At 40.9% G+C, this 13,428-nt stretch overlaps 1 long non-coding RNA gene across 4 annotated transcripts in view; it reads left to right on the top strand.

The window, feature by feature from the left end:
- Nucleotides 1–123: 123 nt before the first annotated feature.
- LOC309634290 overlaps nt 124–13,428 on the top strand; it is a 66,842-nt gene continuing 53,537 nt past the window's right edge. For all 4 annotated transcript variants that reach the window (XR_014247924.1, XR_014247925.1, XR_014247926.1 and 1 more), the window contains exons 1-4: nt 124–305; nt 1,233–1,330; nt 8,325–8,526; nt 10,619–10,680. This is a non-coding gene — a long non-coding RNA (uncharacterized lncRNA). The remainder of the gene's footprint in view (nt 306–1,232; nt 1,331–8,324; nt 8,527–10,618; nt 10,681–13,428) is intronic.

Below are 13,428 nucleotides of genomic sequence, written 5' to 3'. Positions count from 1 at the left end.
CTGACGTCAATGCGGGGCTCAGATACAATAGGCTGGGCAGGAGGACGTATGGATAGGGGGCGGTCGCGAGCGCAGCTCCTCACTGCACTTTGCGGGGCAAAGAAGAAGGCACGCCACGCCCCTTCCGGCTCGTGACGTCACTCCGGCGCCGCTCGGAGCGTTTCCAACTTGCCTCGCTCCCGGATTGGTGTCGTGCTGGTCGCCCCTCCGCCGGGTTTCAGCCACTACCCAAAGGGCTCGAGCGGCCCTGCGGCCCGGAGACCCAGTGCGCGTCGCGAGAGCTCAGGAGCAGCGAACAGTGAGAGGTATCTTTATTTCTGTTTATTTCTGCTTCAAATATTCTTTCGAACTAGGTAGGGTATAAGTTGCAATCAAATGTTAGTTTAGACAGACTGATTTCAATTTCCACACCTGAAAATGTTAACAATTACGTACGCGCACCTTATTTTTATCATGTGTTTTGAAAAGCTGAGGGTAAAGCAAATGTCTTTGAATGAACGGGAGGAGCTCCATAGCTCAGAAGATAGAGCAGATGCTTTTGAGTCAGTAGTGATCATCCTCGAAATTCACTTCAGTGTCTTAAAATCAAAATTGGTTGATGATTCACTCTTCTCGTGGTGTTTGCAGACACCTGAAGGAAACCCAGCTTGTCTGAGTTGAGTGGCCATGCCTACTGGCGGTGCCCTGACACAGTTTTGATTGGCAGTGATATGGAGTCGAAGCGGCACGATGCCGGGTGTTCTGCTTCACCCCATCCCTGACCAGTACTGGAGCCTCAGGCTTCAGCAGTTATGACTCTTTCCTAAGGGCTGAGACGGGGACAAGGAAGAGTCACCTGGGGTGCTTGTTAAGCATTCAGCTTCTGGCTTCCTTGGAGGATCTGGTTCAGCTGGGCTGGGACGGGACTCAGGCGTGTGTATGGTTAATAAGCTCCCCAGGTGATTCTTACTAAGGAGGCTGAGCAAACACTGGGCTGGATGGTCATTCATCAGGGGTAGTGTAAGATTCCTTTTAAGTAGAACTCTGGTTCCAATTGGTGCTTCTCATACCTCAGAATCTGCAGTGGTGCTCAATAAAGCTCACACTCCTGCATTCCCGTTCTCCAGATACTCTAATTATGCAGGTCTTAAAAAGGTCCCTTGTTGATTTTATGTAGGGACTATTGGTAGAAATGAAATCCATTATGCTTCCCAAGTCTCAAGCTTGTGTGTGTATGAATCTTATTCCTGTAGGACCGGAGTACTTCCCAGAATGCTTAAACTTAATAAAAGATAAAAACTTGTATAACGAAGCTCTGAAGTTATATCCACCAAACTCGCAGCAGTAGAAGGTGTGTAGCATGTGAAATGAGGCTCTCCTGATTTTGCTTTGTGCTTTAGTTGGAAAAGGATGAGGCTCCTGAGTCCCTGACACTGTCCTTGGTTTCAAGGTTTGTCTTCAGACTAATTAGCCTCATCTTGAACTTCTTATCTGGGAGAAAGGCCCTGACCTGTTCCTCTTCTGAAGAACTTGCCCAGGCTAGAAACCTAGGCGTTGTCTCTGGATCCTCCTCGGGAATACCATGGCAGCTTCCATCCTGCCCCTCCTCCAGCCCAACCTCACGATCATCCTGAACAGTGCTGATCTTTCCCATATATTTTTTTCTCTTTTTAATTTTTTAATTTAATTTTTTTATACAGCAGGTTCTTATTAGTCATCAGTTTTATATACATCAGTGTATACATGTCAATCCCAATCGCCCAATTCATCACACACACACCCCACCCCCCCGCCGCTTTCCCCCCTTGGTGTCCATACATTTGTTCTCTACATCTGTCTCAATTTCTGCCCTGCATACCGGTTCATCTGTACCATTTTTCTAGGTTCCACATATATGCTTTAATATGCAATATTTGTTCTTCTCTTTCTGACTTACTTCACTCTGTATGACAGTCTCTAGTTCCATCCACGTCTCAACAAATGACCCAATTTCGTTCCGTTTTATGGCTGAGTAATATTCCATTGTATATATGTACCACATCTTCTTTATCCATTCATCTGTTGATGGGCATTTAGGTTGCTTCCATGACCTGGCTATTGTAAATAGTGCTGCAATGAACATTGGGGTGCATCTGTCTTTTTTTTTTTTTTTAATAAATTTATTTATTTATTTTAATTTTGGCTGTGTTGGGTCTTCGTTGCTACACGCGGGCTTTCTCTAGTTGCAATGAGCGGGGGCTACTCTTCGTTGCGGTGCACAGGCTTCTCACTGTTGTGGCTTCTCTTGTTGTGGAGCACAGGCTCTAGGCGTGAGGGCTTCAGTAGCTGTGGCACACGGGCTCAATAGTTGTGGCTTACAGGCTCTAGAGCACAGGCTCAGTAGTTGTGGCGCACGGGCTTAGTTGCTCCGTGGCACGTGGGATCTTCCCAGACCAGGGCTCAAACCCGTGTCCCCTGCATTGGCAGGCGGATTCTTAACCACTGTGCCACCAGAGAAGTCCACATCTGTCTTTTTGAATTATGGTTTTCTCTGGGTATATGCCCAGTAGTGGGATTGCTGGGTCGTATGGTAATTCTATTTTTAGTTTTTTAAGGAACCTACATACTGTTCTCCATAGTGGCTGTATCAATTTACATTCCCACCAACAGTGCAAGAGGGTTCCCTTTTCTCCACACCCTCTCCAGCATTTGTTTGTAGATTTTCTGATGATGCCCATTCTAACTGGTGTGAGGTGATACCTCATTGTAGTTTTCATTTGCATTTCTCTAATAATTAGTGATGTTGAGCACCTTTTCATGTGCTTCTTGGCCAGCTGTATGTCTTCTTTGGAGAAATGTCTGTTTAGGTCTGCTGCCTATTTTTGGATTGGGTTGTTTGTTTTTTTAATATTGAGCTGCATGAGCTGTTTATATATTTTGGAGATTAATCCTTTGTCTGTTGATTCGTTTGCAAATATTTTCTCCCATTCTGAGGGCTGCCTTTTCGTCTTGTTTATGGTTTCCTTTGCTGTGTAAAAGTTTTGAAGTTTCATTAGGTCCCATTTGTTTATTTTTGTTTGTATTTCCATTACTCTAGGAGGTGAATCAAAAAGGATCTTGCTGTGATTTATGTCATAGAGTGTTCTTCCTATGTTTTCCTCTAAGAGTTTTATAGTGTCCGGTCTTACATTTAGGTCTCTAATCCATTTTGAGTTTATTTTTGTGTATGGTGTTAGGGAGTGTTCTAATTTCATTCTTTTACATGTAGCTGTCCAGTTTGCCAGGCACCACTTATTGAAGAGGCTGTCTTTTCTCCATTGTATATACTTGCCTCAACTAATCTTTGTCATAGATTAGTTGACCATAGGTGTGTGGGTTTATCTCTGGGCTTTCTATCTTGTTCCATTGATCTATGTTTCTGTTTTGGTGCCAGTACCATAATGTCTTGATTACTGTAGCTTTATAGTATAGTCTGAAGTCAGGGAGTCTGATTCCTCCAGCTCCGTTTTTTTTCCCTCAAGACTGCTTTGGCTATTCGGGGTCTTTTGTGTCTCCATACAAATTTAAAAATTTTTTGTTCTAGTTCCGTAAAAAATACCATTGGTAATTTGATAGGGATTGTGTTTAATCTGTAGATTGCTTTGGGTAGTACAGTCATTTTCACAATATTGATTCTTCCAATCCAAGAACATGGTATATCTCTCCATCTGTTGGTATCATCTTTAATTTCTTTCATCAGTGTTTTATAGTTTTCTGCATACAGGTCTTTTGTCTCCCTAGGTAGGTTTATTCCTAGGTATTTTATTCTTTTTGTTGCAGTGGTAAATGGGAGTGTTTCCTTAATTTCTCTTTCAGATTTTTCATCATTAGTGTATAGGAATGCAAGAGATTTCTGTGCATTAATTTTGTATCCTGCAACTTTACCAAATTCATTGATTAGCTCTAGTAGTTTTCTGGTGGCATCTTTAGGATTCTCTATGTATAGTATCATGTCATCTGCAAACAGTGACAGTTTTACTTCTTCTTTTCCAATTTGTATTCCTTTTATTTCTTTTTCTTCTCTGATTGCCATGGCTAGGACTTCCAAAACTATGTTGAATAATAGTGGTGAGAGTGGACATCCTTGTCTTGTTCCTGATCTTAGAGGAAATGCTTTCAGTTTTTCACCATTGAGAATGATGTTTGCTGTGGGTTTCTCGTATATGGCCTTTATTATGTTGAGGTAGGTTCCCTCTATGCCCACTTTCTGGAGAGTTTTTATCATAAATGGGTGTTGAATTTTGTCAAAAGCTTTTTCTGCATCTATTGAGATGATCATATGGTTTTTATTCTTCAGTTTGTTAATATGGTGTATCACATTGATTGATTTGTGTATACTGAAGAGTCCTTGCATCTCTGGAATAAATCCCACTTGATCATGGTGTATGATCCTTTTAATGTGTTGTTGGATTCTGTTTGCTAGTATTTTGTTGAGGATTTTTGCATCTCTATTCATCAGTGATATTGGTCTGTAATGTTCTTTTTTTGTACTATCTTTGTCTGGTTTTGGTATCAGGGTGAGTGTAGCCTCATAGAATGAGTTTGGGAGTGTTCCTTCCTCTGCAATTTTTTGGAAGAGTTTGAGAAGGATGGGTGTTAGCTCTCCTCTAATTGTTTGATAGAATTCACCTGTGAAGCCATCTGGTCCTGGACTTTTGTTTGTTGGAAGACTTTTAATCACAGTTTCAATTTCATTCCTTGTGATTGGTCTGTTCATATTTTCTATTTCTTCCTGGTTCAGTCTTGGAAGGTTATACCTTTCTAAGAATTTGTCCATTTCTTCCAGGTTGTCCATTTTATTGGCATAGAGTTGCTTGTAGTAGTCTCTTAGGATGCTTTGTATTTCTGCAGTGTCTGTTGTAACTTCTCCTTTTTCATTTCTAATTTTATTGATCTGAGTCCTCTCCCTCTTTTTCTTGATGAGTCTGGCTAATGGTTTATCAATTTTGTTTATCTTCTCAAAGAACCAGCTTTTAGTTTTCTTGATCTTTGCTATTGTTTTCTTTGTTTCTATTTCATTTATTTCTGCTCTCATCTTTATGATTTCTTTCCTTCCACTAACTTTGGGTTTCGTTTGTTCTTCTTTCTCTAGTTCCTTTAGGTGTAAGGTTAGATTGTTTGAGATTTTTCTTGTTTCTTGAGGTAGACTTGTATTGCTATAAACTTCCCTCTTAGAACTGCTTTTGCTGCATCCCATAGGTTTTGGATCCTCATGTTTTTGTTGTAATTTGTCTCCAGGTATTTTTTGATTTCCTCTTTGATTTCTTCAGTGATCTCTTGGTTATTTAGTAATGTATTGTTTAGCCTCCATGTGTTTGTGTTTTTTACGTTTTTTTCCCCTGTAATTCATTTCGAATCTCATAGCGTTGTGGTCAGAAAAGATGCTTGATATGATTTCAATTTTTTAAAATTTACTGAGGCTTGATTTGTGTCCCAAGGTGTGATCTGTCCTGGAGAATGTTCCGTGCACACTTGAGAAGAAAGTGTAATCTGCTGTTTTTGGATGGAATGTCCTATAAATATCAATTAAACCTATCTGGTCTATTGTGTCATTTAAAGCTTCTGTTTCCTTATTTATTTTCATTTTGGATGATCTGTCCATTGGTGTAAGTGAGGTGTTAAAGTCCCCCACTATTATTGTGTTACTGTCGATTTCCTCTTTTATAGCTGTTAGCATTTGCCTTATGTACTGAGGTGCTCCTATGTTGGGTGCATATATATTTATAATTGTTATATCTTCTTCTTGGATTGGTCCCTTGATCATTATGTAGTGTCCTTCCTTGTCTCTTGTAACATTCTTTATTATAAAGTCTATTTTATCTGATATGAGTATAGCTACTCCAGCTTTCTTTTGATTTCCATTTGCATGGAATATCTTTTTCCATCCCCTCACTTTCAGTCTGTATGTGTCCCTAGGTCTGAAGTGGGTCTCTTGTAGACAGCATATATATCGGTCTTGTTTTTGCATCCATTCAGCAAGCCTGTGTCTTTTGGTTGGAGCATTTAATCCATTCACGTTTAAGGTAATTATGTTATGTATGTTCCTATGACCATTTTCTTAACTGTTTTGGGTTTTTTTTTTGTAGGTCCTTTTCTTCTCTTGTGTTTCCCACTTAGAGAAGTTCCTTTAGCATTTGTTGTAGAGCTGGTTTGGTGGTGCTGAATTCTCTTAGCTTTTGCTTGTCTGTAAAGCTTTTGATTTCTCCATCGAATCTGAATGAGATCCTTGCCAGGTAGAGTAATCTTGGTTGTAGATTCTTCCCTTTCATCACTTTAAGTATATCATGCCACTCCCTTCTGGCTTGTAGAGCTTCTGCTGAGAAATCAGCTGTTAACCTTATGGGAGTTCCCTTGTATGTTATTTGTCATTTTTCCCTTGTTGCTTTCAATAATTTTTCTTTGTCTTAAATTTTTGCCACTTTGATTACTATGTGTCTCGGCATGTTTCTCCTTGGGTTTATCCTGCCTGGGACTCTCTGCACTTCCCAGACTTGCACGGCTATTTCCTTTCCCATGTTAGGGAAGTTTTCGACTATTATCTCTTCAAATATTTTCTCTGGTCCTTTCTCTCTCTCTTCTCCTTCTGGCACCCCTATAATGCGAACGTTGTTGCGTTTAATGTTGTCCCAGAGGTCTCTTAGGCTGTCTTCATTTCTTTTCATTCTTTTTTCTTTATTCTGTTCCACAGCAGTGAATTCCACCATTCTGTCTTCCAGGTCACTTATCCGTTCTTCTGCCTCAGTTATTCTGCTATTGATTCCTTCTAGTGTAGTTTTCATTTCAGTTATTGTTCATCTCTGTTTGTTTGTTCTTTAATTCTTCTAGGTCTTTGTTAAACATTTCTTGCATCTTCTTGATCTTTGCCTCCATTCTTTTTCCGAGGTCCTGGATCATCTTCACTATCATTATTCTGAATTCTTTTTCTGGAAGTTTGCCAATCTCCACTTCATTTAGTTGTTTTTCTGGGGTTTTATCTTGTTCCTTCATCTGGTACATAGGCCTCTGCCTTTTCATTTGTCTATCTTTCTGTGTATGTGGTTTTCGTTCCACAGGCTGCAGGATTGTAGTTCTTCTTGCTTCTGCTTTCTGCCTTCTGGTGGATGAGGCTATCTAAGAGGCTTATGCAAGTTTCCTGATGGGACGGACTGGTGGTGCCCATATATTTCTGCATGAAGTTTGGTTCGTTTGTTTGAACAAACATCTGTTTAGCTTTTCTCATAGGCAGATACTTTGCTTATCCGCTAAACGTATTATAATTCTTACAACAACCTGTTAGGTGTTGTGCACAACTTTCGAATGAGGAACCACCTTGCCTGAGGCCCTGGGACGTGAGGGGGTCGACCTGGGATATGGAGCCCGTGCCATCATCACCACCATTTTCAGTTTGTCCACTAATTGCACACGTCTTCTGTGATCTGGCCCCTGCCTGCTTCTTTAGCATCAGCTGCCTCTGCCAGCCCTCTACCTCCCCTTCCTTTAGCCCTCCTGTCCTTCTAAACTCTCGGGTCTCCTCTGCCAGAAAGCCGTTCCTGGCTGAGGTGCCAAACACTGAGCTCCCAGAGCACCTTGTTCTTACCTTGGGGATGGCATTTATCAATCTGCTATTTACTGATTTATTGCCCCACCAGGCTGTGGGTTTCCTTAATGGCAGGGACCCCGTGTTATGTCCCTCTGTTTCCCTGCCTAATACTGAGCCTGGGGAATAGAGAATTTGGCCAAAGCCTGCCTCTTTGCTCTCATTTGCCTTATCTGTTCCTCTCCTGTGCTCTCTGTGCTTCAATCATACCAGCCTTCTTGTTATTCTTTCCTGTGTGTTCCATACCCATTCCTGCCCGATGGCCATGGTGCTTTCTGTGCTCTTGGCGTGGAATACTGTCCCGTAACTCTTCACATGGCTTCTTCTCCTCACAGCCCTCTGAAATAGCACTCCCATCGCTCTGTCCCTTTACCACTATCTGCCATTATGCTGTCGACCATAGTGTGTTTATAAGTCCGTACTCTTTCACCACAAGAGCAGGAACTTGGGAGTGGTTCTTGTTACTGTTTATTTTTTGTGTTTGTTTTTGCTTTGTTTGGCTTTATTTTTTGCTTTGCTTTCTTACTCCCACTGACCTGAATAGTACTCAGTAATTATTTGTTGGATGAATACATGGCACATCCTCAGTAAGGTTTTGAATGGAAGAAAGATTGAATTCACTGGTCATCCACAGGGTTTTTGTAAGTCATTCCAGGGAGATTCAAGTATAATGACTGAGGCAGCCTACCTTGGAGATTTTAAAAACAGTTATCACCTCTCCTCACCAGCCCTTTGTCTCTTTCTGTCCCAGGACATCAGCATTGCTTACGGGGAACACCTGCTGCAGGAGCACCTCTGTGAGCCAGCAGGGCTCGTGTTTGCCCGCTGTGGTGCCCACGAGAAAGCTCTCAGTGCCTTTCGGGCTTGTGGCAGTTGGCAGCAAGCTCTCTGTGTGGCAGCCGAGTTTCACTTGACCAAAGACCAGCTGGCTGGCCTGGGCAGAACTCTGGCAGGCAAACACGCAATTAGATAACTTCTCTAATGGCTTTTTGTCTCTGTGGTTTTGTTTGGCAGTTTTGCAGACACGTGTCAGGCGGCAGCACACCTTGGTGCACTGTCATGTGCACCGGTGAAGGTTAGTTTGGAATGGCTTATTAGGTAGAGTAAAAGCTGAACTGCTACGAGAGTTCCCCAGATACAATGGCACAATAAAGAAAACAGTTTACTTGTCTCTCTCATGGCACTGACAAGTCCTCCCATGGTGCAGATCTGCCATCTCTTAGGCAGAGAGTTGAAGGTGGATTTTCTCCACATCTGTATTCCAGTCCTCGGGAAGGGGAAAAGCTGGAATCGTGAGAGAACACTCAAAGTTGGAAATGACCTAGCTAACACTTTTCTCTACCTCATTCACCAAACTCACATTTGACAGGTACACCTAGTACAGTGTAGCTGGGTAGCAATGTGCCCTGCGAGAATGTAAAGATGAATTTTGGGGTGGGACCGTTCAAATATAGACAATAGACCATTGGAAACCATAATAGCAATGTTCAGAAATGAAGCCAAATGTATAAGCAGTGTGAAAGCAAAGGCAATTTAGCTGTATCAGGATCTAAGGATTGCCTGAACCGGAGGTGAGGTTATTCCACAGTCTGATTTCTCAGAGTGGAGTGGCATTCCCAGAGTGCCTGGGAGAAGAGACAGGTGGGGCTCTGGCCCTCTCAGCCGTGCTTGAAGTGAGTGAGTGGCTGGTATATTTTCCCCCTACCTTTTCAAGAGTCTTGTAAATATTGTTATGATCTCCCCATAAAGAGCAGTCCTGAAAAAAAACCAAACTATATCCTGTTAAATGTACGTACATATTCTCTTTAGTAATTTCACATTGTTTTTTTTCCTTTGGGATTATAAAAATGTGTGAGATTATCACTTTTCTTTTTTTGGCATTTTCTGGTTATTAGATCTGTGGACTCTTCTATAAGCCCTTTCAATTTCCAAGCTGAACTCTTTTTACAAGTATCAAGAAGTCCTTATTTGAGTCTTATTAACTCTTCATTCTGGCTCTGTTGATACTTCTGCTCTAGAAACTTGTTATTTGTAGTTTAAAGTTTCTAGTTCTGTTTTTGGTGTCTGTTTTCTTCTCTTACATTCTTTTCAACTTTTAGCTTGCTGTTTGTCATGCCTTATAATGGGGTGCACCTAGTTCTCCCAGATGCTTAGCAAAAAAAGTTGGAGAAGACAGTGGTCAAAGATTTTTGAGAAATGTTACAAGGTGGAGTCACTTCATGTGTACATTTAACTTAGGCAGTTTACACAAGTCACCAAAAGAAAGAAAAGATAGCTATTTAAACAGTGGAGGTGACTCTTCCTGGTTTTGTCAGTGATAATATGCCCTGGAGTTAGCATGAAATGGGAGACGTGACTCTGCCACCCCTTAGTTAACTCTGGGTTCTGTGTGCCTCTCATAGTGTAATTATCTCAACTGGGCTGAGAATGAGTCTCAGATCTGAAGATACTGCAAGACCCCTGACATAAGCCAACTACCCCCACCTAGTGCTCAACCAAAGAAACAGCAGCCTCTTCCTATTAGAGGAAAAAATGGATTAGTGAGAGATGCTAGGTCAGTTTCCCATATGTGTGCGTTTACAAACGCACATTTTTCATGACTGATTTTGACTATATGTGATTTTCACATCCCATGCTAAATTTTGATTGTAACTGCCATTTAAGATAGGACCCCATGGTATTCCTGCCTGTCTCTCTCATAGAAATTCACAAAGTATATAGTTTGATACACAATAAAGACATATTAATGAAGCATTTCAGCAAAAGAACGCTTATCTCTTACCCAGTGCTTCACAAACGTAATTGACCTGAGAATGGTGTCTTGGTGTCCTGCCTTTTATGATCCTTTGAACAGTCTTGGGGAACACTCTGGAAAATGCTATTTTAAAGCAGTTCACTTTGAATGTATGCTCTGTAGAGCTCAATCTCCAATTTGTAGGAGACCATTTTGATTTAAATAGTACCACCAGAAACCGTGTCAACTTGAGTTTTGGGAATACCGTTCTTAGTAAGCCGACTGTGCTCAGATGCTTATTGTCTTTGCAGGAAAGCTAGCTGAGCAGAGGAAGCACGGCGACGCAGCCACAGTTTTGGAACAGTACGCCCAGGTAAACTCAGTGCCTCCCGTCCACACCCCCTCCCCACCCCCAATCAACAAGCAAGGGCTTCCCACTCGTACCTTAGTGATCATGAAACTTAAAGGAACTGTGGGTATTTAGGAAATCCAGAGATAGTATTTCCCCTGAGGGTCTCCCATCTTGCTGACTTGACTTGGAAATCTAAATTCAGTATATCTCTAAGTAATTACACTTGCTGTGAGGTAGAATACCAAAGAACTCTATTATAATATGCACTAGTGGCTTGACCTTGGTAGAAAGTATAAATTAAATCTGAAGGAAGTTATACCTTTTATATTAACTTGCCAAAGTAGAAACGATGAGAAAAGACCATTCTCAACCAAAGTGATGGAGCGTTACACCCTTTTTTGGCTTTCATTCCCGTTCTTTCGGTTGGAAATGTCTCTTTTACCTCAGGCAGCTTGATGGGTTCCAATTTTCCACCAGATTATAAAGATAAGTACCTATACCAGCTTTTGATAGAATTCTAGGATTTATTATGAAAATAATAAAGCCTATGCACTGTCACAGACTTAACAGGACACAGGTACACAATTAATACCAGGGATTCCTGCCTTCTAGGGTTTTGGCCTTTGATGAGAAAGTATTTGTTACAGTTGTCACTAGTGGGCACATCTGCATAACAAAATTGTGCTTTTAAAATACTTCATTGTCTGTTATGTAATAAGAGTGAGTGAAAGAAGGTAACTAAAATGTGATATCATTAGATCCTGGAAAGAAAGTATGTTGGGTGATTGAGCTGAAAACATGAAGATATATCCTACCTAAGATGGTTAATTAAATGGATAAGATGCCTGCTTTTGATTTCTAACATTTCTTTTTGATTCTTTCTTAGAATTTCCAACTCTCTGCTTACATGACCCATCTGTTCTTGCACGTTGTCTGCTTTTTCCATTAGAGGTGTTATCATATTTATTGTACTGATTTTAAGTTCCCAGCCTCACAATCTCAACATCCCTGCCATATCAGAGTCGTGTTCTGATGCTTGCTCTGACTCTTCAAACTGTTTTTTAATCCCTTTTGTATGCCTTGTAATTTTCTGTCAAAAGCCTAATGTGTGTGATATACTGGGAAAAGCAAATTTGATAAATAGGTCTTTAATGATATGGTGATGAGGCTGGGGGTTGGGTAGGAGAAGTGTTCTGTAGTCATGTGATTAGCTGGCAGTCTTTAAGTGATCATGTACCTCAACTGTGAACTTCACCAGTGCTTCTCAGTTTGTTTTCACTCCTTAGGTAGGACAGGAAGGTTAGAGGGGGCTGGAAGTTGGGTATTTCCGTGCCTCCACATTGGTTAGGCCCTGGTAAAACCCACTTCGATTAGGCTCTGCCAAAATCATTTGCATGCAGGTCTTGTTAAGAAGATCAGTATTTTCAAATGTCTGCTTTTCCCTTGCCCCTGCTAGAAGTACGTAGTCACCATGAGAAGTTCTGGTAGGGCTCCTGGAGGTAAAAACTCACAAAAGTGTAGGAATCTCCCTAAGTATGGACCCCTATAGAGTTTTGAACTCTTGACCTTGTGTACAGTGAGTGATATCAGCTGGAGAAATTCAGTCTTTCACCCTAAGTGTGATGTTTGCTAGCTTTTTTGGGAGTTTAATAGGTGTGAGAAACTGGGAGGGCTGTTGTTGGAGTTGGCAAACTATAGCCTGTGGGCCAAATCTCGTTGGCCACCTGTTTTGTAAATAGTTTTATTGGAACATAGCCCCACCATTTGTTTACCCATTGTCTGTGGTTGCTTTTGCACTTAAAACCACAGAGTTGAAGAGTTGTGACAGAGACAGTCTGGAAGAAAGTCCCAGAAAGCCTAAAATATTAACTCTCTAGCCTTTTACAGAAAAAATTTGCCAATCCTAGCTCACTTGTGTTGAGGAAATTCCCTTTTATTTCTGGTTCTGAGAGTTTTTATCATGAACGGATATTGAATTTTGCTGACTGCCTCTTAAACTAAGATGTTTTCTGTTTTGTTTTTAGACCAGTGATAGGGTGAATTGTATTGACGTTTTTTCTTTTTTTTAATTGAAGGATAATAGTTTATTTACAATGTCGTGTTAATTTCTGCTATACAGCAAAGTGATTCGGCTGTACATATATATATATATATATACATTCATTTTTATATATTATTTTCCATTATGGTTTATCATAGGATACTGAATATATACTTCTCTGGGCTGTACAGTAGGACCTTGTTGTTTATCCATTCCATATATGATAGCTTACATCTGCTCACCCCAACCTCCCACTTGATCCCTTCCCCACCCTCTTCCCCCTTGGAAATACGTCTGTTCTCTATGAGTGAGTCTGTTTGTTTCGTACATAGGTTCATTTGTGTCATATTTTAGACTCCACATATAAGTGACATCATGTGGTATTTGTCTTTCTCTTTCTGACTTTCTTAGTATGCTAATCTCTTGTTGCTGCAAATACCATTGTTCTTTTATATGGCTGAGTAGCATTCCACTGTATATATGTACCACATCTTCTTTATCCATTCATCAGTTGATGGACACTAAGACTGTTTCCATATCCTGGCTATTGTGAATAGTGCTGCTTTGAACATAGGGGTACATGTATCTTTTTGGATTACAGTTTTGTCTGGATATATGCCCAGGAGTGGGATTGCTGGCTTATATGGTAATTCTATTTTTAGTTTTCTGAGGAACCTCCATACTGTTTTCCATAGCAGTGGCACCAACTTACATTCCCACCAGCAGTG

The sequence above is a fragment of the Balaenoptera borealis genome, assembly GCF_965194805.1.
Source record: "Balaenoptera borealis genome assembly, chromosome: 8".
NCBI lineage: Eukaryota > Metazoa > Chordata > Mammalia > Artiodactyla > Balaenopteridae > Balaenoptera > Balaenoptera borealis.
Note: the sequence above shows the minus strand (reverse complement) of the source record. Positions and strands in the feature narration are given on the sequence as shown.